The sequence below is a fragment of the Pelodiscus sinensis genome, chromosome 1 (assembly GCF_049634645.1).
Source record: "Pelodiscus sinensis isolate JC-2024 chromosome 1, ASM4963464v1, whole genome shotgun sequence".
Taxonomy (NCBI): domain Eukaryota; kingdom Metazoa; phylum Chordata; order Testudines; family Trionychidae; genus Pelodiscus; species Pelodiscus sinensis.
Window position 1 is genome coordinate 80,651,279 of NC_134711.1, and position 26,725 is coordinate 80,678,003.

General features: G+C 43.5%; 1 protein-coding gene across 3 annotated transcripts in view; it reads right to left on the minus strand.

The window, feature by feature from the left end:
• TMCC3 (transmembrane and coiled-coil domain family 3) overlaps positions 1–26,725 on the minus strand; it is a 231,620-nt gene that overhangs the window by 187,495 nt on the left and 17,400 nt on the right. The window contains exon 1 of one of the 3 annotated variants that reach the window (XM_006118309.4): positions 1,652–2,960. The exons of the other annotated variants lie outside the window; for them this stretch is intronic. The gene's annotated coding sequence lies outside the window, so the exon portion shown is untranslated. Of the gene's footprint in view, positions 1–1,651; positions 2,961–26,725 lie in introns of those variants that run through there. 3 annotated transcript variants of the gene reach the window in all.

Genomic DNA, 26,725 nt, shown 5'->3' on the forward strand with positions numbered 1-26,725 from the left:
CTGGCTAGGCTTTGAACACAGCCTAAATCTAATCTGGATCTGAACATAGACACTTCCTTCCATTTCTGCCTAATGTCTCTGTCTGAGGCTCTCGAAACACTTTATAACAGTGAGTATACGGTATTACAGTGACACCAGAATCTGCTTCTCCACCTGAGAATCTAAACCAAACCTTAGCCTAAAATGGGACTTGGTAAATTAACCTAATTTAGAGAATGGGCAAAGCCTGTCAGAGATTCCAGCCCAAACTGTTATTAAACAAATACAGGGGGAGGAGATTAGCAATTGCTGGTGACAATGGCCTCCTCTGGTGCATAAGGACATAGCACAATAAAAATCAGGAAACTTTATTTTAAAAATATATTTAACTCCCAAGGCAATTTCTAAAGAAACACGGGACTCTTAGGAGCAGTGTGCTCAGCTGGGAGGTCAGGGATGCGTACATTTTACTCTTGTCTCTGTCACTGCTAATTTCACCAAGTCCCTTCATCTCCCTAACTCAGTTCCATCCATAGGTGCTGGAATGAATGGTGCTGCCCCGCCCCCAGCTTGACTTGCTTGCTATCATATGGGTTTTATAGCTCCTTACAATGGTTCTTAGCACTCTCAGGAAATAAACTGTTCCAGTGTCCCTGATTTCATCACCTGAAAATGAGGGGAGCAGCACTATCCTTGCATATTTCACACACAATCCAGGTAAGGATTGGTTGTGCTTGTGTTTTCTCAGTGAATGCCTTTTGAAAATGGGAAGTGCTCATTAAATGCTTATTATCTTCTCTGTCAGTGCCTGCTGAAATCATCCACACTTTTTTTTTTTTGACTGAGGAGGGGGGTTGCAGCATGTGCTGAGGGAGGTGTCTGAGGCAGCCTTATTTTAGACTAATGCTACTCACAGCAACCCAAGGGAATTACTTATTGACTGGTGGAAAATCCCTTTTCTAGATTATTCACAGCAGGTTTCCACCCCCTCCCCCAAACAGCTGGTGTTTCTCTTGCATGTCAGAGTGATTTTAGTCCAGGCCCCAGCTATTTCAGGAAGCTCGCAAAACAAATATTGCACCCAAAGCTGAAGATGGTCTGACGCTGAAGAATTTAGCACCTTAGAGTTCCCTGGTTCCTTTAAGACACAAATCAAACGTGCATTTCCACAGTAGAAAAATCACACTTCAAGGTTTGCTCTCAGCTAGTGAACCACACTTCTCGACAGGCACTGGACGCACTTGGCCTTTGCGTTTCTCCACGCACCTGAGGCCTTCAGGTATCTCATAGCAACTGCACATCCTGTCTCATGTTGTTCCTCACTCTTACCCATCAGAAACCAAAGTGACAAATAGAAGGGTCTGATGGCAACAGAGCTCAAGTTGAATTCGGTTGTGAATAACTTAGACCTGAACACAAACCAAAAAATCATGTCCAATCAATAAAACAAAATGGTGTCAGTTTTTTTTAGAAGCAACAGCATGTCAAAGGTTTACTATCAGGTTAAACTCTACACAGTCTCCTACGTGCCAGTCAGCACACGCGATCAGATGAATTACCGGTGCATAATGTGTCTGTAGGTCAGTAACTAATTCAGTGTTTCTGCTGCTGAGCCTGGCAACTAGCAGAGAGAGTTCCCCAATATTACACGGTGAACTGTGTAGTTACTCACATTTGTCTTTGCACCAGTGGATGCTCAGATCAACTGCCAGCTTCTTTCCCCACCTTTCTGTGCTATGACAGCCCTTCCTTCCCTTTTTGAAGAGCCTGTAATGCATTAATGATAGAGCGTGAAGGGCTGAGTCTAATCAGGCCAATAACAAAGTACAGTATTTTAAGTATGGGCCTTTCCATGGATTTTTTTGACATTTTCATGTGTCTACCAGAGATCTGCCAACACTTCCTTCTATAATTCCCTTTGCAGAGCCAAATCCTCTTATGGACAATTTCCCAACCTTTCACCTTCTTTCTATTATCCACCTCTTGCTCTGGCAGTCAGGTGGTTGTTACGGACCACGTCTGAGATACAGGAATGTTTGTAAACTACGGTACAGGCAAAACAGTAGATTTTAAAGTTTAAAGGCCAGAGCCAAAGCCCACTGAAGGTAATGGAAAGACTCCAAGCAAGCATGGTATCACTGTAACATTTCCCCATCCCACAGGAAGCAAGTTGGGCTGTCGAATCAAACCTCACACTCTTAGGCAGGAGAGGACTTTCCTTGTAGGAGGTCTTGTAGCAAAGTAACATATATTCTACCTGCCAACGTTGTTCTGAAATCTCTCCTTTTCCTATTTTAAGGTACTAGCCGTTGCCCTCAATCTAGTGCTCCATGGATTTTCCTGGAAGCCAACTCCTCATCCACTGATCAATTGGTAGACCTTTTCCCAGCCTTTCAAACCTCCCAACAGGTTAACAGTGTTGCTGTTTATTTGTCTTGTGCCATTAGTGCACTAAAGATCTGATCCAAACCCCTTTGCAATAAAGGAACAACTTTCTACAGATTGCAGTGGGGTTTGGAGGGAATGGATTTGTGGTTCTGTACAAGACAAAAATCCCAAAGAGCTAGCAATATAAGATACACACACAAACCAGATGTACCAGCTGACGTTATAAACTTGGATTACTACTTTTGTACATTGAATCTCTTCTGGATATGACAATAGACTAGCACGGTCTAGAATTTGTAGACCTTGCAGACAAATCGCGGTTTCTTGACCTTCTCTCTCAGTCAACCCACCTTCCACTATGGTCTCTCCCCAGGGGGTGGCGAAAGCAGACTTATGCTCAATTCTGTGCCAATTGTTTGCTGCACAAGGTCAAAAAAAGTAAGCATCATAGCCTAACGCACCCCTACTGAGCATGGCAGGCCTCTATGAAAGGGGACAATGTAACAGCACAGTGTTCAGAGTCCTGCTCAGAGACACCTGGAGCACAAAGCTTTGTATTACACCCTGTCTCTTACGCCCTAAACCTGCAACTGACTTTCAGCCACACAGACCACCATTCAAGTCAGGCACAGATCCTAGAAGAAGGTCTATGCAAGCACCAAGGTCTGTGTAATGTTAATTGAATACTGTACTTAAGTTACACTGCCCCCTCCTCCCAAAGATTACAGCAGTCATAATAATTACCTCTGGAACATGGAACCAAACTAGTTTCAACTGAATTCATTTTTTCAAATACAACTAAAATAATATTATTAAAATTTCATGTCAAAACAGAACTCTCTGAAACAAAATAAGGAAACTTCATCATCTCATTGCCTTTTCACATACACTCTCTATATTCCCTGCAACATGTGCTTAGTCCCTTTTTGCAAGTGCAGATGAGAGAGGCAGAAAATGAGTGTGCATGGTTTTAGACTAAAGAAAAAATGCTAAAAACAGTGCCTACTTTAAAATGGAAGTTTCATCTTTCTCTTAAGAAATTGCAAAGACTTCAAATGCATTTGAAAAAATAAGCCGTGGGTGTATATTGATGGTACAATTAGGCTGGAAGCAGATCACAGTTTAGGTGTCAGAAATTACAATGCTCTGACAGATCAAGGAAACACTTGCTAACAAGAAAGCTACATGGTTTTGAGTCTTGTCATCCGGTTTAGGGACTGAGTGCTTCTAAAATAGAAATAAATGGAATGGGCAAAACTACAGTGGTGAACACTTCTCTGGGAGCAGGTGCAGGGAAGGGTGCATGGCTTGATTTCTGAGATGCTGAGAATCCGTAGAGCCTGTTGAAGCCAGCTGAACCAGTGGGTACTCAGTATCTTTAAACCTGGCCAGAAACATAAGCAGAGGATTTGAAAACGGATAAGCCAGCATTTCTCTCCTAGAATCATCATTAAGCTGTTAAAGAAAGTTCAGTCTAGGCTTGTGGAATGAAGAAATGAACCCAAAGGATTCTGTATGTAAAATACTACAGGAGAACACTTGATCAGTAGCAACCTCGAAAACATAGGAATCACCCTATCACTAGGATCAATTTTTAATCTAACATACTATGCATAGTCTCTGGAGTTCTGTCATCAGCCATAGTCCAGACAGATGCTCTCCTTTTCAAAGTATTTTCTTTCTGCTCATACTATGAACTCTACCATTAAAAATATGCCAAGTTCTATCTTCTTTGAAAAGGTTAACTACCTTTGTCACTATGCAAGGCAAAGATATAAGTATCAGAGGGGTAGCTGTGTTAGTCAATCTGCAAGAACGAGAAGTCCTGTGGCACCTTATAGACTAACAGATTTATTGGAGCATAAGCTTTCGTGGGCAAAGACCCACTTCATCAGATGCATGTCGTGGAAATTCCAGAGACAGATATAAATATGCAGGCATAAGAAAAGAGTTCCAATCAAGAGTAAGGCTAGAGATAACGGCTTTGTGAATGGCTAGCTAATTACAAAAGCAGTTTCTCCTCTCTTGGTGTTCACACCTCCACATCAGCTGCTAGAGGTGGGCCTCATCCTCCCTGACTGAATTGACCTCATTATCTCTACCCTTACTCTTGATTGGAACTCTTTTCTTATGCCTGTATATTTATACCTGCCTCTGGAATTTCCACTACATGCATCTGACGAAGTTGGTCTTTGCCCACAAAAGCTTATGCTCCAATAAATCTGTTAGTCTATAAGGTGCCACAGGACTTCTTGTTTATCTCTTTAACATTTAGCAATAAAGTGAACCTAAATGATTAAAATTGATCTACTCACTCTTAATAAAATGGAGTCAAATTCCTATACAAGAAATCCAGATAACAATAAAATATGACATGCTCAAAATGCTAGCAACATTCAAATGACTTCAAAATTTAAAACAAAACCAAACCCTCCAAGATGTCCCAAAGTAGCTGCTTACATTAAAAGTACCCATATTATTTCAAATACAGTTTTTCACAAGCATGTCCCTACTTCTTATCAAATAGTTCAGGGGTAAAACCATTCTCGTTATTATATAGTGCAGTGTGTGTATGGGGGGGGGGGGAAGAGAGATACCATTGTCGTCTTCTTGGCAGAAGCAGAGATAATCATCTATGTAATAGATTCTATCCTGCTAGCAAAGTTTCTTCCTTTAACTCAAGTAACAGGGCCCTGTGCAGCAGGGAAATTTTGTTTCTACCCCATTACTGAGTTGCCAACATATGCAGGATAGTGATAACTATGAAATCCTCAGAGGCCATAAGTTTGTTAAAACACCAACAAATGTCTATAAAATCTAGGTTTAGAAAGTTAATAATTCAGATGAATCTTCACTGAAATTCACTTATCAGAAACCAAACTGAAATTTTACTTACATAATCTTCTAGCTATCTCATTTTGTGAGGAGTGGTTTGTGTGTTTCAATTACACCCATAAAGCCTCATGGATCAGGATGAGAAAAATCTCCAAAGGAGAGATTTTTTGATGAAAGACTGTTCTTATCAAAGGGAACAGGGGACATTTCATTTGCTTTACAGACAAACATCCGTTTCAGCTTAAATCCATTCCATAACAAAAACAGTTAATATTTTATACAATGCTTTGTTGGGATGAAAAGGAAATGTCAGCCATATAAAATGTGTCAAGCAGAGAGAAGCAATTTCTGGTGGAGGCTGCCAAGCCAGTATTGCTGAATTCACAAGGACCATGTGACAAAGTCAACAGTATTACTTTGCCAAGGATCAGATCAGCATAGTTCCCTTGCGGTGATGTTAAACATGTACAATTTAAGGCACATTGCAGACTTTATCATTTCCTTGCTGTGTAAACATAAATCCTCAGCCAGTGGAATGCTAATTTGCATTCAGTTGAGCTCCTTCAGTTTGCACCAGCTGAGGAACTATGTAATTTGAATAGGAGTAAGCAAACTTTGCAACCTGCCTTTACTGATCAAGATTCATTCAGAATTTTTCAGAACAGCTATATTATCTCAATCTTTGCTGGACTGGCTCTTTGGTCCCCCTTTATCCACCGCTCACTTCTTTCATTTTTGTGTTCTCTTTTGTTTTCTTGAGCCCCACCCTTTGTCCTGTTTTTTTTTTGTTTGTTTGTTTTTTATATAATGTTTCTTCTTTTTTCCTTGTAATAAAAAAAACTGACTTGCAGCCTAGAAGTCTTTCAAGAGTCTCTTGCGGCCATGGATTTTAAAACAGTTAGCCAAGTGTCTATGCTAGAGTTCACCACAGTAGCTGTATTTAAGCTAATATCCATGGTGGATTTTTGAGGGGGGAGAAGAAGTTCAAGGAACAAATTATCTTAACCGTAATCTGCAACAGCTCAAGCTGTTGCTCAAGACAGAGTGGATGGTAGCACATCTGAAACTAGTTGGACTGACCATTCCTCTCAGCATAGAGAATAGTGATAGAAATGTAGCCGTGTTAGTCTGGGGTAGTTGAAGCAAAATGCAGGACAATGTAGCACTTTAAAGATTAACAAGATGGTTTATTAGATGATGAGCTTTCGTGGGCCAGACCCACTTCCTGGCCCACGAAAGCTCATCATCTAATAAACCATCTTGTTAGTCTCAGCATAGAGAGAAGGTTGCTGTCTACATAGGTGTCCAAAAGGAGATCTGAAGATCAAAGGAATTGGTCCAGCCAACAGAGAGAGAATTTATACAACTGTTCCTGTTTGCTTTCACCCAGACTCGGCACTAAACTGATATAACTCCCACTGAGACAGACTAAGTCACACTGCTTGTGACCCAGAGTAACATCTATTGATTGGAAAATCAGAGAGCCACTCATTGGAGAAAGTCTGCATGTGCACAGAACAATGATTTGCCATCTTGGCTCATACACTGGGGACTGAACCCGGGAATCTCCAGAGCTAAAGACATAAAAAACAGCAGTTATAGCTTAAGAGCAGAGCTGTACTATCTCGTATCCTCTGGACCAGCACAGAGGCAGAGCTGTGTAACATTTTCACCTAGGGTTGCCAGGTGTCGTTTTGAACCAGACAGTCCGGTATTTGAGGATTCTGTCCAGAAAAAAAATTAAGAAAATACCGGACATATAAAATGTCGAGTATTTTCTAATTAGGTATGTTTTATTATTATTAGGAGTATCAGTACGTAGTTGTATACTGCCTGGCTGGTAGACACGTTCACGCTGCGTGAGTATCTACACCAGCCAGGCAGTATGCAACTACGCAACCGGGGGTGGGGGGAGGAGGGGCTGGGGCAGGATGGAATCCCCTGGGCTGGATTCACTCATACTTCACCAGGACCGTGCATGGGACAGGTAGCTCCCTGGGATCTGTGTGCACCTGGGTCAGTCTCGCTTCCCACCAGCAGATTCTCTCCCCCGCTCTCCCCCCGGCCAGCCCTGCTCCCCCTGACTCTCTCCCGGCCAGCCCCGCTTCCCGTCGGCCAGTTCTCTCCTCCTCCTCCTCCCCCCGATCTCCTCCGGCCAGCTCCCCTGCCCCCGACCCCCTGCCCTCACCAGCCCTGCTTCCCACCAGCCGGTTTCATCCCCCAAACACACATCCTCCCGGCCAGCCCCACTCCCCTCCCAGCCAGTGTCCCCCACCCATCTGAGATCAAGTGTGTCTGGTATTTTTTTGAAGCTACCTGATAAAACCCACAGGTGAAAATAGGGTTATGGACATTCAGTTCTTCTCAGGGATATAATGAATTCTAAACAACTATAACCCCTCTTTGTAGATCCTTCCTTTGGTTTTGTGTGTTTATGTTTGACTTTGCCCCCAAAACTAATTGGGAGAGCAGTACCAGATCAGAACAAGAACGGTATAAATATATATATTTTGCTAGTCTCTAACGTGCCACAGGACTACTCATTGTTTTTTAAATAAGCAGAAAAGTATTCCATCCTGGAGTTTTAATCTCTAATTCTTTGCAAAATTTTGAGGATTTAATATTGAACTTTACTTTTTCACAATGAGTGGTCTGTGGCACTTTAGAGATTAACAAAAATATATAGAATAATTAGCTTTCATTGGTAAATCCACTTCATCAGATGAGTTGAGACAGGTTTTATTCATGAAAGCTCACGATTCTATATATATTTTTGAAGACTCTAAGTCCATGTCTACACTAGGAAACTATTTTGAAATTACAGGCAGTCCCCGACTTACGCGGATCCGACTTATGTCGGATCCGCACTTACGAACGGGGCTTTCTCGCCCCGGAGGTCGAGGTAGCGGATTGCTACCTGTGAGCTCCAGGGCGAGAAAGCCCCGTTCGTAAGCTGCTCCGGTGCCCCTGGTCTGCTGGAGACCGTCTCCAGCAGACCAGGGGCACCGGGCGGGTTCCTGCACTTCTGAGGCTTTGCCAGAGCAAAGCCTCAGAAGCGCGGGAACCGCTGCTGCTGCCGCTTGGGACCCGGTGCCTGTGGTCTGCTGGGGACGGTCCCCAGCAGACCACAGGCACGGGGACTCAAGCGGCAGCAGCGGGCGGGTTCCCACGCTTCTGAGGCTTTGCCAGAGCAGCAGACCACAGGCACCGGGACTGAAGCCGCAGCCGCGGGGGGGAGGGGTCCCGCGCCTCTGAGACTTTGACAGAGCAACGCCTCAGAGGCGCGGCACCCCGCTGCCGCTGCTGCTCTGCTTCCCGTGTCCCTGGTCTGCTGGGGGGGGGGGGGGCGTGGATAGTGTGCCCCCCCCCCAGCAGACCAGGCTTTTGTTTTGGACCCTGGAGCAGAGCAGCTGGGGCGCTGCGGATTGGTCCTGCAGCACCCGCTCTGGGCACTACTGAACCAACCCGGCAGCACCCCAGCTGCTCTGCCCCAGGTCCTGATTCAGCCGCTGCTGGTCAGTTTCAGCAGTGGCTGAATCAGGACGCCTGGGGCAGAGCAGCTGGGGTGCTGCTGGGTTGGTCCAGTAGTGCCGAGGGGTGCTACTGGAGCAACCCAGCAGCACCCCAGCTGCTCTGCCCCAGGCGTCCCGAAGTCAGCTGCTGCTGAAACTGACCAGCGCTGACTACAGGAAGCCCGAGGCAGAGTTGCTCTGCCCCAGGCTTCCTGGAATCAGCGCTCATCAGTTTCAGCAGCAGCTGACTTGGGGAAGCCTGGGGTTCTTAAGTTGAATCTGTATGTAAGTCAGAACTGGCGGTCAGTTTCAGCAGCGGCTGAATCTGGACGCCAGTTCCGACTTACATACAGATTCAGCTTAAGAACAAACCTACAGTCCCTATCTTGTACGTAACCCGGGGACTGCCTGTACTGAATTTGACTTAATTCCTGATTTAACAACTTCAAATTAGCGTGTCCACACTACAGGGAAGCCTTGAAATTAGTTCCAGGCAGGCTCTGTTAATGTGGATGCACTACCTCGGACTTAGAGCCCCAGGAAACACTGGGGAGTAATGAGTTTGAATTACTCTGGGGAATAGTTATTTCAAAATAGTGGTACTGGAATGTCCACACTATCATTATTTTAAAATAACTATTTTGGAATTAGCATTATTCCTGATGAAAAGCAAGAGTACAAATTTCGAATTAAGCGGCCTAATATTTCGAAACAACAGGCTTGGTAGTGTCAATGCTCTGCTTATGAATTCGACCTTGGGGGGTTACTTCAAAATTAAGTCCTAGTGTAGATCAGGGCTAACATGCCACAGGGCTACTCATTTTTGTAAAGTTACAAACAAACATGGCTACCCCTCTGAGACTTTTATACTTGGTTCAGAGTACGGTAAAGCCAATACCAAATCTAGCATTTTAATTGTCTAAGAGCCAGACACTCAGCATAATAACAAAGGCACTAACCTCTTCAAATATATTTGCATGAAGATCATGCTGTCAGTTTTCCCTTCTTTGACTGAAGAGAAACAGTTGCAGTGAGAAGCAGCTGGACCTATCACTAGTTCTTAGGTGTCTTTTTCTTGTCAGGTTCTAACAAAGTGGATTGGACAACAGCTCATATGCTAAACATGATAAATAGATTCTAATCAAACACAGAACCGCACTTATTTTCCAAACGTTGGTGTCACATGTATCCCCAACGCTAATTAATACATTGATTAATTCCCTCGGTTTTCTGAAGCCTTGTGTATGAAAGTTTCTTCTTTGTCCCTCGTTGAGATATGATTGACGTTTATAAGATATATGCAAAATACAGTTTGTACTGTAGTAAACTGATCCATTTTTGTTTTTTCTTCCATGCAGTAACAAATCAATTAGTGTGAATACCTACCACTGCCTTCTAGTCAACAGACTCAGAAGGCCCAAACTGTGGTCACATTAAGCCCTATTCTGCAGGGAATTAACGGAGATTCTCCTTTATATACAACAGCAGGTGCTTCCGCCATACAGTGCAGCATAGTGATAGCCATCACAGCCTAGTAGCCATGTATTTGTTACAGTATTAAAGCGGCTCACAGTGGAGATCTGGGAGAAAATTGCAGATAAGCGATTATGAAGAGAAGTAAAGGTCAGTGACAACCAGTTTGGATTCATACCAGGCAAGTCAACAATGGATACTTTCTTTGCATTAGGGTTGCTTGTGAAACAGTAGAGAGAAAAGTAGAAAATATTGCTCGTGGTATTCATTGATCTTGAAAGAGCTTATGAACACATTCTAAAAGAAATTATCAGGGGGTGGTTGAGAATGAAACCAACAGCTGAAGACTATATCAGAGTTATCTAGGGCATGTTCAAAGGTGCTGTTCCCACAGGCAGAAATCCTGTGGAGAAACAGAACAGTGGTTCTCAAACGTTTTGGCCCATGGCTCACCATGCTTATTGCAGATCTTTCTGTGGATCACCAGCCAACCAACCATGATGATATTCAACTTATTTATAAATGATCTAGAGAAAAGGGTAAACAGTGAGATGGCAAAATTTGAAGATGATACCAAGCTGCACAAGATAGTTAAGAGTAAAGCAGACTGTGAAGATCTCACCAAACTAAGTGACTGGGAAACAAAATGGCAAATGAAATTCAATGTTGATAAATGTTAAGTAATGCACATTAGAAAAAAGAATCCCAACTATACAAACAATATGATGAGGACTAATTTAGCTACAACTACTCAAAAGAGAGATTTTGGAGTCATTGTGGATATTTCTCTGAAAACGTCCACTCAATGTGCAGTAGCAGTCAAAAGAGCAAACAGAATGTTAGGAAACATTTAAAAAAGGGATACAGAATAAGATAGAGAATATCTTATTGCCTCTATATAAAACCATGGTATGTTCACATCTTGAATACTGGTACATATGTGGTCGTCTCATCTCAAAAAAGATATATTGGCATTGGAGAAGGTCAGAGAAGGGCAACAAAGGCGATTAAGGATTTGGAACGGGCACCATATGAAGACAGATTAAAAAGACTTGGACTTTTCACCTTAGAAAAGAGGATACTAATGGGGTTATAATAGTGGTCTATAAAATCAAGACTGGTGTGGAAAAAGTGAATAAGGAAAAGTTATTTACTTATTCCCACAGTGTAAGAACTAGGGGTCACCAAATGAAATTAATAGGCAGCAGGTTTAAAACAAACAAAAGGAAGTTTTTCTTCACGCAGCACAGTCAATCTGTGGAACTCCTTGCTAGAGATGAAGACTATGACTTTAACAGGGTTCAAAAAAGAGCTAGATAGATTCATGGAGGTTAGGTCCATCAATGGCTGATAGCCAGGATGGGTAGGAATGGTGTCCCTAGCCTCTATTTCTCTGGAGGTGGGTGAAAGGGGAGAAAAAACATGAGGATTACATGTTGTGTTACCTCCCTCTGCAACATCCGGTATTGGTCAGTGTCAGCAGACAGGATACTGGGCTAGATGCACCTTTGGTTTGACCCAGTATGGCTGTTCTTATGTTCTTATGACAAAATGGGTGCAGAAGGGTCTGGGAGGACTGGGGTCCGGGTGGGAGGTAGGGTGCAGAAGTAGGGTGGGGAGCAGGGTCTTGGAAGAAGGGGCTGCATGATGGGGATGGGGGTGCAGAGTCTGAGCATAAGAAGGATGGGGGGGTGCTTACCTGTCTCCGTGCCTCCCACCACTCCCACGCACCACCTCCCACTGTCTCCAGGTAAGCAGTTTCCTGCACTGCCATTCACCTAGCAGGAGGGGAGGGGGAGCAGCAGCATGTGGAGTTGCTTTCCTCCCCCACAAGCTGGATCCGTCCTGCAAGGCTCCCCCTCCCCCGCAATGGGAAGCCAATGCTGGTGCTCCAATCCCGGCGAAGGGAGGGGCACTGGAGCACCAGCACAGGCTCCCTGCTGCAGGGGGCGGGAACTGAGCTCACAGTCCTTCAAGAACCACTGTCCTAGGGTGTGTCTAAACTACACCCCTCTGTTGTCAGAGGGATGTAAGTTAGACACATCGAAAGTGAAAATGAAGTTTGGATTTAAATATCCCGTGCTTCATTCGCATAATGGCGGCCACCGCTTTTTTCAAAACAGGGCTTTTCGAAAAAAACCAGCCGTTTAGACGGGGCATTTTCCACAGAAATGCTCTGTTTTGAAAGATCCTGTACTCCTCATTTTTTGAGGAGTACAGAAACGGGGCAATTCTGTGGAAAATGTACCATCTAAACTGCCTTTTTTTCCCCCCCGAAAAGTCCCATTTCAGCCACCATTATGCAAATGAAGTGCGAGATATTTAAATCCTGGCTTCATTTGCACTTTTGATGTGTCTAAGGGTATGTCTACACTTGCACCCTAGTTCGAACTTGGGATGCAAATGTAGGCATTCGAAATAGTCAATGAAGCGGGGATTTAAATATCCCGCACTTCATTAGCATGATCTTGCCGGCATGTTACTCCACTCAACAGCTGTTTCAAAAGTGAAAGTGCGCGCCAGGACGCATTAGTTCGAATGAGGAATAATGTTAGTTCAAATCAAGGGATTTGGTTCGAACTAACGCGTCACAGCACACTTTCAAAACAGCTGTTGATAAAAGTAATGTGCCGGCGAGATCATGCTAATGAAGCGTGGGATATTTAAATTCCCGCTTCATTGACTATTTCGAATGCCTATATTTGCATCCCTAGTTCGAACTAGGGTGCATGTGTAGACATACCCTAATTTACATCTCTCTGCCGACAGAGAGGTGTAATTTAAATGTACCCCTAGAGTCACATTATATCAAGACTTGGTACTAAGCCCCTTTATGGATGCACTTACAGAAATCATCCAGAAAGTTGCAGACTGGTGCATGCTTCTTGCAGATGATGTAGTGCAGGAGATCATCTCTAAATCTCTTTTTGCTTTCTCTTTGGAGATGCATGAAAAAAATGTCATGAAAAGCAGAAGGAATAAAATGGAGAATATCATGAATGTTTTTATAGAGCATGCGTGGATATAAAATTGGTATCTGCATCTGCAAAAAAGATCCGCACGTGTGGATACTCACAGATATCAAGTGGATATCCACAAATTTGAAGAACTCTAGATATAAAATTTTTATCTGCATCCATATCCACAAAAATGAGTCACAGATATGCACATCCATATCTGTGGATACAGATACAAAACGGATATCTGGATTTTCAGGGTTCTACCAAATTATGCGTTAGGAAGGAGGAAGAAAAAAGTATTTATTTACACTCAGAACTTCTGAAAATTTGCTCCTGCAGGCAACTGAGTTTAGTATTACGGTAATCTTCCTGGTATGTCTTCACATTTCTTCCTTGATAGGTAACCCTTTCAAAGCAAAACTCAGAAACAGGGCCAGCTGAGACAGACTCTGCAACCTGAAGTCCTCAGAAGGCCCCAAATTGTGATTAAAAATAATGAGGATATAAATTTGTGTATGATATGCCATTTAGATGGTCCTAGTCTCATGGTTTCACAGGTACCTGAGGACTCAACATTCAGAAACTGTAAACTTGATCAGAAAATAAAGCTGTAGTCCATCTGTGCTAAATCCATTCATTTGTCTTGCAAGAATCAAATATTTCATTTTTACTTAATCTCTGGCTACTACATACCATTCAAGATTTAACAACCATTGATCAGAAAACAACGTTTGTTCCAGAGTAAATGATTCAGAAAAGTGCATTTAAATAAATCACTCTAGTCTCAGCTTTGGTTATATGAAACAATAGACTCATAATAAAATTGATTTAACAGAGATAAAATTACATATTTAATTCAATATTAAATTGAATCCAGTTTTCCAGTTTCCACCATTCAGTGAATATCAGAACTTTTCCAAACCACTTGAAGATCAACACCATCTTTCTTAGATCCAGGAGTTTAAAAGCAAAAAGAAAGACAGGTTCTCCTAAATGTATACTTGTTGCTCTTGTTAGTTGAGAGTGCTCATTCTGACTTGAGCTCAGCACATTGTAGAATTGGGCCCTTTCAAAAGAGACAAAGCTAGTGATATATAGGTCAGAATAAATGATCTAATAGTCCCTTCTGGCCTTAAATTCTGTGAATCTCTGAAAAAAGTTACATTTGTCCTTGCAGAGTAGCTTGACAGCTGTTCCACATAGAATAACTATTCCAAGGATGCATTGTTGTCAGGAAGACATTCCTAAGGAGGAAAGCACATGCTTACTTGTTTTCCTAAATCAGGGCCACAGAAGAGTGTGGTCTGTTGTCACAACAAGAAACTAAACTTCAAGAACTACTGGTACTGACACTGATTATCTCTGTAGCTTTAGTCATATCACTTAATCACACTTGCTCTGCTTCCCTGTCTGTAAAATATAGTGCTTTACAGCCATGTTATGAGGATTAATTAGTTAATGCTGGTAAATCGCTTTGAAGATGAAAAGCACTATAGCATAAAAGTGCTGCTAAGGTGGGATTTTTCAGTGAGTGTCACATCATGACAAGCCTTTTTAATGCATACTTAGCAGGAAGCACAACTTTAAAAATGACAGCTCTAAAATTGTTAAGCTGAGATCTATGCTACTGAACAACCACCAAGGCAGATCAATATTTAGACCTCTGAGCCTGGACACTAAGTGATATCTTCAGGGAATAAAGTGAACAGTAGAAGTTTTGTGAGCAGCTAAATTGGAGGTCAGACAACTTTTTCAAAACTCTAAAAAAGACAGAAACTGTTATCAGTGCCACAGAAGCTAAAGAGCTTAACAGAATCATTTTAAACAGTATGCCTGAACCACAATTGAAATGAAGCTGTGTGCACATTTAAGCTCTGGAGATTTTTTTTTTCCTTTTTTGATTGAATAATATGTCTCTCTTTTTAGAGATTTGTATGTTTCATTTTCATATTCCTTTCAGTTCAAATTTAATTGACACACACACAGCAGTAAGTTGAGTTCAAGTCACTTACGTAGGTGTTTTCTCCCACATGTCATTTTAATCGTGTGGTTTTATCAGTCAAATCCCAAGATGACGATGTTACTTGAACCATGTGGACAGGGGCGCCATTTCAAATTTTGGTGGGGGGGGAGCATGATATCTGTATGCCTGCTGGCAGAGGGAGAGCATGGAAGGGACAGGCTGAAGTCAATGGCTTCAGCAGTGTTACTGAGCATACTCAATACAAACCAAGCAGCAAAATGGAGGGTCTCACCCCATCTTCTCTCCCCACACCCACACCCATCACCTCTTTCCAGGGACTACTAAGGCACTGGAAAACTCAAGGTTTCTTTGGAGTGGTGGTGGGAGATAACTTAGCAATTAGCCAACAGGAGCACTGTATCTAATTCCTACATACAAGAAAATTAAATAAATATTAGACCCAGCTCTAATACTAACATTTTCTGACACCCTGTGGCAAGTCACTTAAAGGACACTGGATAACCTTACAGTTTAAATATTTATTCTTACTTTGTTAGTAACTCTGCAGAGAAAGAGAGAGAGAGACTGTCAAGACTCCTGGACTCTGTCTCAGCTCTGGAAGGGGAATGGGGTCTAGTGGGCTACAGCAGGAGGAAGATACATTTGGCCTCTATACAAGAACATTAGAATGGCCAGGCTGGGTCAGACCAATGGCCCATCTAACCCAGTAACCTGTCTTCCAACAGTGGCCAATGCCAGGTACTTCAGAGGGAATGAACTGAAGAAGCCCATTCCAGCTTCTGGCAAACAGAGACACCACCCCTGCCCATGCTGGCTAGTAGTCATTGATGGACCTATCCTCCTTGAACTTACATTGTTCTTACTGAACCCTGTTATAGTTTGGACCTTTCCACCATCCCCTGGCAAAGAGGTGAACTTCTTGTGTTATAAATAACATTTCCTTATTCTATTTTTCACACCATTCATGTTAGAGGCCTAGAAAATCATATCCCCCTGTCCTTTAGTCATTTATTTTCCAAACTGAAAAGTCCCAGTCTTGGAAGCTGTTACTCACCCCTAATAATTTCTGTTGCCCTTTCTGTACCTTTTCCAAATCAAATATTTTTTTTTTAGCTAGGGTGACCAGATATGCATGCAATATTCATGATGTAGTCATAGCATGACTTTATATAGAGGCAATATTATACTGTGTCTTATTAATTATTCCTTTTCTAATCATTCCCAAGCTTTTTAGATTGCTATTGCACATTGAGCAGATGTTTTCAGGAAACTATCCACAATGATTACAAGATCTCTTTCTTGAGTGATAATTGCTATTTTGGACCCAATTATTTTTGTATGTATAGTTGGGATATTTTCCCATGTGCATTACTGTGCATTTATCAACACTAAATTCCATCTGTCCTTGTATTGCCCAATCACCCAGTTTCGTGAAATCCCTTTTTGTAACTCTTTGCAGTCTCTTTGGACTTAACTATTTTGAGTAATTTTGTATCATCTGCAAATTTGGCCACTTCATTGTTTACCTCTTTTTCAAGAACTTTTATGAGTAGTTTAACAGCAATGATTCAAATGCAGATCCCCCCCCCCATCTTTTAAATGGAGTACCCAGCAATGTTTTCATGATGATCTAACAATCCTTCAATTACTTGAATGGCAAGCCTTTTGTTATCTTAATCACCCTGCCTCCTTCTGTTTATAAACAAACTCCCTGTTCCAAAGGCAAAGCTGGGAGCAGCACAAACTCTGCTGCAGTTAAAACAGAATGAGCAATATATTCGGATAGGAGGGCCATTCCAAGATTTTAGTAAGTGGTTAAGGGCTGTACTTTTCTATGAAAGAAGTGTGGGGTCTGGGACAGAGATTGGAATGGAGGCAGAAGGAAGCTCAGGGTAAGGGACTGGGCTGTAGGAGAGGGTGTGCGGAAACCACTATTATATTTGTCAGATTACATCCATCCACTTGACTAAGAGCTCTTCAGGACAGGAAAAGTGACTTCCTGTGTATCTATCTGTACAGCGCTAAACACAATGACACCCAGGTCACAACAGGGACCTCAAGGTACTGCCGAAGTTCTAATAATATTTACTGTGCTCTTCCTATAAATCAGGGGTCTCAAATTCAATTTACATTGGGGCCAGGGCCAGTCCTCAATGGGCCAGTGGACACTTCCCCTCTAGCAGCAGCTCTGGGGAGGGGAAGGGTCTCCACACATCCCCCGACACACATCTCCCAGCAGGTCCAGCCAAAGAGTTTGTGGGGCCAAAGGCGGCATGTTGTGGCTGGCTGCACCATGTGGCCGGGCAACTCCCAGCCAGGGCCACAAGCGAGCAACTAGGTGAGCGGGCGCCAGGCAGCGCAGGGCCCTGAAGGCACGGGGCCCAAGGCAACCGCCTTGCTCACTTGCCCTAAAGCCGGGCCTGTCTCCCAACCCCATATGATGCCTGCAGGTGTGCAGCAAGCTGGAGTGCTTCACTTCCCGCCACCACAGTGAAGTGGAGCGACTGGACTGACCTGAGGAGACAGAGGTGGAGCAGTGCAGACTGCTGCATCACCCTGCTTCCCATAGCTCCAGACGCCACAGTGAACATAAGAGGGCCCGACCCTGGCTGCAGCCAGGTGCCCTAGTAATCCCCAAGGCCGCATTCCTCAGGAGAAGGATTGCACTGGGGGTGGGAGGGAGCAGGTGGAGCAGGCAGTGTGTGGGAGGAGCTCAGGTTGGGCTTATGGGAAAGGGACGGACACCTTCCCAGGGCTACAGGGATTAAGGGGCCAGATTGTGGAACTGTTTGGGCTGTAGATGACCCACAGAACCATGAGTTTGAGACCCTTGCTGTAAATGGTGCTTATGCCCAAAAATTCCAGTGTGCAAATTATGAAATGCACAATGCATTTCTTTGGTGGTGGATGGCCCATGTTGGTAAAAAATTACAACCACCTGTTTAGAGCAGATTCAATACCAGTTGAAATAAGTAACAGTCTTTCCGTTAGCTTCAGTGGACACTGAGGTAGGGTCCTCAAATTCAAGCTGGAATGGTAAGGCCTGTTGCAGTAAAAAAGGATGTTTCCTTCCTGTTTACGTTCCACCAACTAATACCATTATTATTCAGACTACACTGTAGACAAATGCATATTAGGGAAGCAAGGGTATAGCATCAGATTATCAGTTTCCATTACAGTAACACACCAACCTCCGGGAAGCCGACTGCTGCCCCATGCTGTGGGCTCTTCGGTATAAAGCTTACACTGCAGTGTGCACAGTGCAGCTGTCCTATAGTAGAAGCCAGATCCTGGCACACACTGGCTCCCTGATGCCAGCCTTGCTCCCAGGGAGCTGCCTGCACTGCAAGTTCTGCAGCATAAGCTTTATGCTGCAGAGGCCACAGGTGTGTGTTACCGTGTAACTGCTAGGGTTTTTTTTACAGTTACATGGTGTCACTTGCACCATTTTTTATATCCCTAATGCATAGTCCTTCATTTTTGCCTACATAAGTCTTTCCATGACTTTTTTGCAGCTATGCCCAAGTCAGTAGTTACCCAAAGACCACACTAATTAGTAGCCTGTGGTGTCTGAGAAATGAGTTGGTGAGATCAGTACAATTCCTGGTAGACTGGTGTCCTCCTAAAACAGTGCACCCTCCATCCCCAGAATTAGCATCCCTGTTGGCTGTTTCAGCACAGAGTAATGAACAGAGAGACTGAACTCCCTCTTCACGCCAACATCAGAACTAGAGAAATTTATGACGGTTAGGTCCATCAATGGCTTAACCAGGATGGGTAGGAATTGTGTCCCTAGCCTCTGTTTGCCAGAAGCTGGAAATGGTTGACAGGAAAGGGATCACTTCATGATTAATTGTTCTGTTCACTCCCCCTGGAGCACCTGGCATTAGCCATTGTGGCTATGTCTACACTGTGGAGCTATTTTGGGATACTTCCAGTATCCCAAACTCGCTATTCTGTGTCTTTTGAGCACGCCGGTTATTTCGAAATATAACAGGCTTGCTATTCTGACATCCCTGTAAACCTCATTCCATTCGGAATAATGTTTTATTTTGAAATTAAGCTACTCTCATTTTGAGGTAAGGGTGCAGTGTAGATGCACCCTGTCAGAAGACAGGATACTGGGCTAGACAGACCTTTGGTCTGACCCCATATGGCCATTCTTATGTTTTTGTGTTCCCTGGTTCCTCCTAGTTAGGGTTGAGGCATGTTGATAGGATGGGACTGGAACTGTTATAGCTAATACTACTTCTGTTTTATGTATAAAGGATTTCAGTCTGTGGCTGTCCATCTGGCTCCTCCATCACCTGAAGGGACGGACCTTCTAATGTTTTGCTGGAATCTGCCTATCAATCCATCAGATAGGCTGGCACGTCTCATGAGAGCTAAAGAAAAACACAGAATTTAGAGAAATTAAAGTTCTCTAAATATCTACAGGGACATTGTCAAAAGCAAACATGGAAGTTAAGCACACACTTAATTCTTATTGCAAGTCCAGGGGAATTGGTCACCTATCTCCCTTCATATCTTTGCTTCCTTGCTATTTTTGTTTACAACTCTGTCTGTATTCCCTTGTTCTTATGCATGCTTTTTGATTAGCAGAATAAATATTTTATATTAGAAAATTTATAGTGAAAAGTGTTAAATGTATTTGCAAAGTTTCTTGTCTAATTCCCAGGCAATTACTCCTTTTGACAGCAAAGATTACATATACACATCTAAAGGAATCCCGAAGTCAATTAATTCTGCAAATATTAGCATTATTGCTGGCTTGGTTATTTTGTACAGTCATATTTTGTTTGAAGGAAGGAATTGCACACTATAGTTTAACGTGTATTGTGGTCAAAAAGGAGTTTGTCAGAACATTGAGGTACTTAGTTAAAGTTCTATCTTCCTACATTATGGTTATATATATCTGGATAGCAAGTTATAACCATAAAAATGTAGGGCTAGAAGGAACATCAAGAGAGCATGTAGTCCAGCCCCCTGCACTGATACAGCTCAAGTAAATGTAGACCCTCTCTGACAAGTATTTGTCTAACCCAGTGGTCTCCAACCTTTTTACACCCAAGATCACTTTTTAAATGTCAGGGCAAGCCAGGATCTACCCCATCCCTTCTCTGAGACCCCACCGCTTTCTTGAGGCTCTGCCCTCTCCGAACCTTTCCACAGACTACCCGTTGCTAATGGAAACTCACCGTTAATTACATAATTACACAAGAGCCATTTTGCTAGTGCTGCAGCTAGGGAGAATGGTTTAATTTAAATTAAAACAGATTAAGCAATTTAGTTCTCTCATGTTAGTTGATCAAACTTCATTTTAAATAAAGTAAAACATTATGTCACACAGAAAAGGTTTCAATGTTTTCTTTCTTTATGGCAGGTGTGGGGGAACCTTACTGGTCTACCAAAAGTTTGTGAATGCGTTTGCTGCCAGAGAAAAATAAAAATGTTCTAAATGTACATTTAATTTTACTGCAGGTGAGCTGTAAATTAGATCCCTCTAGTTTACAACTAGTATAATAATGAACTGAATTATATTTAGACTGCCAGTAGGGGACACTTCATTAAATGTTAATTAATTTTTATTAAATATTGTTACCTGGGAACTTCGGCCACACAAAAGAGGAAAGATAATTGAAGTTTATGAAGGAAGTTGTATTTATTTTGTCCAAAATACAAGCAAAGAAAGAAAAAAGACTGACTGAAAGGGAGTTTCTTTGTAGTTGTGGCTAGCCCCTCTGAAAAAGACCTATAACTAGTGAGTAAATTCTTTATACAAATCTACCAAACCTGCTGTTTTCACTGACATGAGACCTAGGATCAACATCCTCACTTGTACTCTGCCCTTCTAGGAGGCACAAAATAGAATCTCTCTCCAGCTGGGAAATGAATTACTGATAATCACATGTGTTGGAAGCCAGGAAGGAAATACATATAAATAATTGTGCACACTGACCAATTTTCAAAAATGGAGAATGTCTGAATCAAACTATTGAGTATTATCAGAGATGGCTAGAAATTAATTTCCTCTCTTTCAACATAAAATTGATTTTTCATCAAAAATACAAAACCCAAACTTGCAGTTATTTTTTGCTTGGGGGGGGTTGGGTTTGGCATTTTGTTTTTTGGGGGTTTTGTTTGTTTTTGACAAAAGGGTCAATATTTTCAAAAGAAATCAGGCACTTCAAAACAAAAATATTTGTTTAATCAAGAATCAACATTTTCCATTGGAAAAAACATTGCTGGGGGAAAAAAAGAAAAAAACAACAAGGGACAGTCAAATGTTTTCTATTACAGCAGCTTCTGGAAGCATCAACCAAACTCAGGGTTCTCTTGTACTAAGTACCATATAAGCACAATAAAGCAAGAGCTTCTTCTCTAAATGGACCAAACAGGACAAAGAGACAGGGAAAGAGCTGGAGAGACTTGCCCAAGGTCACACATCAGATCAATGGATGATTTGGGAACAGAACACACATCTCCTGATTCCCAGTCCAGTGCCCAATGCACAAATCGATCCCACCTCCCCTACAACAATTCAGTGGAATGATCAACTTACCTGCTAAAGAGGCAGAGCAGCCCCATCCATAGAGCAAACCAGAGTGGCTGCCTACACATTTGGGGGCCCTGCCCTGGCTGCCCCAACCATCCTATAGACAGGAGGGACCCAGGGAATTACGGAGGGCCTTGCGCAGCAGCACCAGGGGTCACTCACCCCGCAGACAATGGGAGCCGGAGCAGCCCGATCTGCCCCACTGCGCTGACCTCCCAGCCCACTGCGCTTGGCATCTCTGTGGTGGTGGGAAGCAAAGCACCTTGGCCTCAGGCTGCTCCATTTCCTGCTGCTGTGGAGAAGCAGGGAAAGCAGGCTGGGAGAGAAGGCACAGTGGGGCAGACCCAGCTGCCAGACTGCTCCAGCTCTCATGAAGCGAGCACATGGGGGCAATTCCTGCTGCTGCTGCCCCACACGCCCGTAATCATATGGGCCATGTTGCCTGAGGAAGGGGGCAATGGGGCAGAGCAAGAGCAGGGCCCCCAAATGTGTAGGCAGCCACTCTTGGGAAAAGAGTACAGTGGGGGTAGAGCAGGGCCTGCTGGGGGGCGCCCCAGACCACATGCTTGGGGCACTGGTGGTGGGAGGTCGCCCCAAACCCCACACACCCATCAAGACAGCCCTGTAAAGAGGGATTTGCTTAAAAGACATGCCACTCCCATAAACAGTAGTGAGAAGATCAGTGAGAAAGAGGTATCACTGGCTATTAGAACAAAAGACAGGACTATGCAACAATATAAAGACTAACAAGATGGTTTATTAGGTGATGAGCTTTCGTGGGCCAGATCCACTTCCTCAGATCAAATTGTGGAAGAAAATTGGCATACATTTGATCTCAGGAAGTGGGTCAGCAAGACCAGACTAACACAGCTATGTCTCTATGGCTATTAGAAGGTTTAGTTCTACCATGAGGGAAACAAGTTAACCATCCATTTGCCTTCTTCAAGAGATGGGCTAACTTAGGAAGTCTATCAGAAGTCTGGTATCAAAACAGCCTTCATGCTCATTTCCCTTTTGTAAAGTACCAAATATAAAGGCTATTGGTTTGAGCTGAGTTGAAGTGCCTGAGGGAGAGGAGGTGGTGTGTGTTATATTTTTTACTCACTTGCCCTGGGGTCATGCCCCTGGGTGTTCTCACAATAAAAGGGTCCATTTTTCCTCTCCCAGCTGCTGGTCAACAACCTCACAGTCAAAACCAGTGCCAAGGATTTCAACTCACAGCACAAGTCACCAACTTAAAGTGCCAAGAGGGAATCCATTTTTGCTCTCATTGCTAAACTACTTCAGGAAGGAATGACAGGAGAAAAATAGTGAGATGTGGTTATTTATCAGGAATTTATCCCACACATAACCCATTAGCTGTTCATTGGACCCCTCAGTTCAGCACATTCTCCCTTGCTAATAGGCACAAAAAAGACTTGATGAAATCATGATTTCCTGATCTGCGAGAGCCTGCAATCATTCCCCTCCCCCTCACATTCCATTCCTGCTTTTTTTTTTTTTTTAAATCTGTGACCTGAAGCGCTTGCTCTTTACTCACTTTGCGCGGAGGCGATGTTCTTTCAGCGGGGTGTACGAGGAGCACGAGACTGACCGCTGGCTCATGCCCAGATTGCTTGGACACAACTGTGGCTCTCTCACAAGCCCAGAACTAAGGGCAGAGCAGAGAGCAGCAGGGCCCCTCACAACGTGCATTTTGGTGCCGCTCTGAGTGCAACATTGCAGGCCAATAGGCTCATTCAATATTTGCAAATAATTTGGAAAGGAGCATCAACTTCAGCTCAATACCAATACACCCAACTCCTAGCAGAGGCTGTGGTAGGATGCAAAGACTTGGCAGCTGTGGCAGGAGGGTGAGTGCTGACAGGCAGGTGAGTTCTAGGCATGGGCTACCTAGGGCAGCTGGACTTGTGGAGACTTTCCGGGGACTGGAAAATATGAGGGTAGCTGGGGATGGCTCTGGGACAACTGGGAACAGAGAAGGTCTGGGGGGAAATGATGTCAGGGGAGGGGTGGCTTAGGCCCCTGCTTCCATCCATCCCTATCTCAGGTAAGAAGAGGTGATGATTGACTGGTTTCTGGGTAACAGCCCCTCTCAAATTCATTACTGCTTCCTTCACTTGCTGCTGCTGCCACCACTTCTTGGCTACTCCTCCCAGCTGCTCTCCCCCATTTTGGATCCAGCAGAGGAAACAACCGGAGCCAGGGGGGCAACATAGGATCATAGGGTGTCCTTTGGCTGCAACTGCAGGCCCTCTCTGCCTCCCAGCTGGATGCATGACATTCAGTCTGGGCTGCAGGAATGTGTGAGGAAGGCTGCATGTGTGAATGTCACATACAGTGGCTACGTCTACACTGCACCTCTCCTGAACAAAAGCCTATGCAAATGAAGCGTGGATTTGCATATTGTCAGGCTTCATTTGCATAATTAATTAGGGGACATTTTTGCACAAGAGGCTTTTGCACAACAAGGAGCTGGGTAGACGGCTCCTTTTTGTGCAAAACCCCCCTCTTGCGCAAGAGCCGTTCTTCCTCATTTTTTCAGGAACAGTGTGCCCATTGGCAGGTTGCAGTTAGCGAAACCAGTTTCAGAGAGTCATCACAAGGCCCAGTGTTTTCTGGCAATGAAAAAAAAAAAAACCAAAGTAATTTTGATTTTCATGGCTTAATGGTTCAGGAATGCATAATAAGAAAAAAATCTTTATAAGCATGAGCAATGTGTAATCCTTTACAGCGTGAAATTGTGGAAGCACACATTACAATATTTACAATTTAATTTTTTCCCAACTAAAACTGTCAATTTTAGAACACAAAATGTATTAAGTGATTATCACTATAAACCCAAACATCTTGCCTTGCAATGCTATACAATTAAAACTTGGACTATTGTTTTATGCAATGATAACAACACAGAGAAATTTAGAATAACTATATTTCTACTTGAAGTAAACTACCGTTTTACTGCACATATCTGCTTATCACCTATACTGATTATTTGTGTGTTGCAGACATGCTTAGGACACATTAAAACTAATTCGGAAAACACAGCTTCATACTTTCCAATGACACACCCTAACATTGCAGAGTTAACACTTGTCCACGGTGGAGAAACTGCCTTCAGCAGCAGTTGAATTGCATGGCATCACCAAAACAATAGGAGCAATCTAGCTAAGTCTTGGCCAGTGTTTTCCCAGGTTTTTCCAAAGTGTCACTGGTACTAGCAATTTCATTTGCAACGTTCAAATAAACTGCCCACTCACCTTCAGGTTAGGGATGTTAAATTGCAGTTAACAAACTAGTGGAGTATTCAATGGAATTTCCATCGTCTACACAACTAGTCGATAGACACTTCTGCAATCCGCCTCTGAAATATTTCAAATGAGGAATACAGAACTCCGCATAGAGCCCGGGGCCAGCGGGAAGTCCCGCTGACTCCAGGCTGCATGCAGGTGCCTGCTTTGAAATGTACAACAGCCCCCCGAGGGGGTTTTGGGCATTTCAAAGCCATACAGCCCGGGGTCAGACTCCCCAGCTGTGCATCGCTGCCCCCTTTAAAATACCACCTAACCAAGGGGCAGCGCCGCACAGCTGAGCCAGGGATCAGCTGGGGACTCCCCAACTTGCGCAGAGCCCAGGATCAGCTGGGAAGTCCCCAGCTGAACCCAGGTTCCATGGCAGCCCCTTTTGAAACGCTGCACGGAGGCGGCGTTGCCCCTTTGAAACGGCAAGGTGGTATTTTAAAGGGGAAGTGACGCACAGCTGGAGGAGTCTGACCCTGAGCTCTGCTGAAATTCTGACCTCCGCTGAAATGCTGGACAGCTGACCCCGGGCTCTGCTGAAATGCTGCGGGGAGCCTGGGATCAGTTGGAGAGTCCCCAGCTGACCCCGGGCTCCACGGCGCTGCCCCTTTGGAATGCTGAGATGGCATTTCAAAGGGGTAGCTGCTGCACAGTTGATCCCCGGCTCAGCTATTCAGTGCTGCTGCTTTGAAGTACTCCTTTCCCCTCCTCTCGCTGCCTCTATTTCATAGAGGCAACAAGGGGGGGGGGGAAATCGACTAGTTGACAGACTATCTGATAAGCAAATGCTTATCCAATAGTTGACTAGACCTTAACATCCCTACTTCAGGTACAGAACTCTGCAGCAGATTACTCTGTTCATAGTCACGGGAGTTGTGAAAGCATGCACAAACTTCCCTGGGACCAAGGATTTCTCACATCGTGGAAAAAAAAAATCTATATCCTGGCTGTTTGTCTATATTTAAATATCATTTCAGCTTCTCTGCACACCTTTGCAAGACTTGACACTTGAGAGATTGCCTGGTGCAATCTATCCTTTTTAGTGAAATGTTGCCAGCAGATCAGATGCAAGTTGCACACTTCAGTTGGTAACGTCAACCGTGACTCAAACTTAACTGGTGTCTGAACAAGTGAAGTTGCTTCTGCTTGTGTAAAAATTAAATCTGCCGCAAGCAATTCACTCTGTAATAAAACACTTTGCTCCTTTACAAGAGCTGTGGTGTCCTTCTCTTCGACCTCCTGAGCATCGAACCCCTTGTAGTACTCAACATAATAATGATGACAGCCTACAGCTTTAAACAAAGTCTTCCATCCTGCTACAAGCCAGATGTAATGTCAGGCTTTTTACTCTAAGTCAATAAGGTAGTCTCTGAAACAAGCATATCTGAGTGGCGGGTTGAAGAGCAGCTTTTTTTATTACAACATGTAAACAGTCTACCTCTGTATACAAAAAGCATCAAGACTCACCTAGTAAACCTGTATTGGGTGCCCAGCAGGCCACATGAATTCAGTTGGTGGAAATGCCACTTAAATGGTCTTTGAATGACTTCTGCATTATTTGTGGCAGAAGCCACTCCATTTGAAAAGTCAATTCCATGTTGTACAAGGATCTTTATAACAGCTTTCTACAAGTTCAGCAGCAGCTAAACAACCTTCTGAAAACTGCATCAATCATATTACAATATATTGCAATATACTGGTTTAGGTTGGCTGTATATTCATGCCCAGTCACAGCTAAA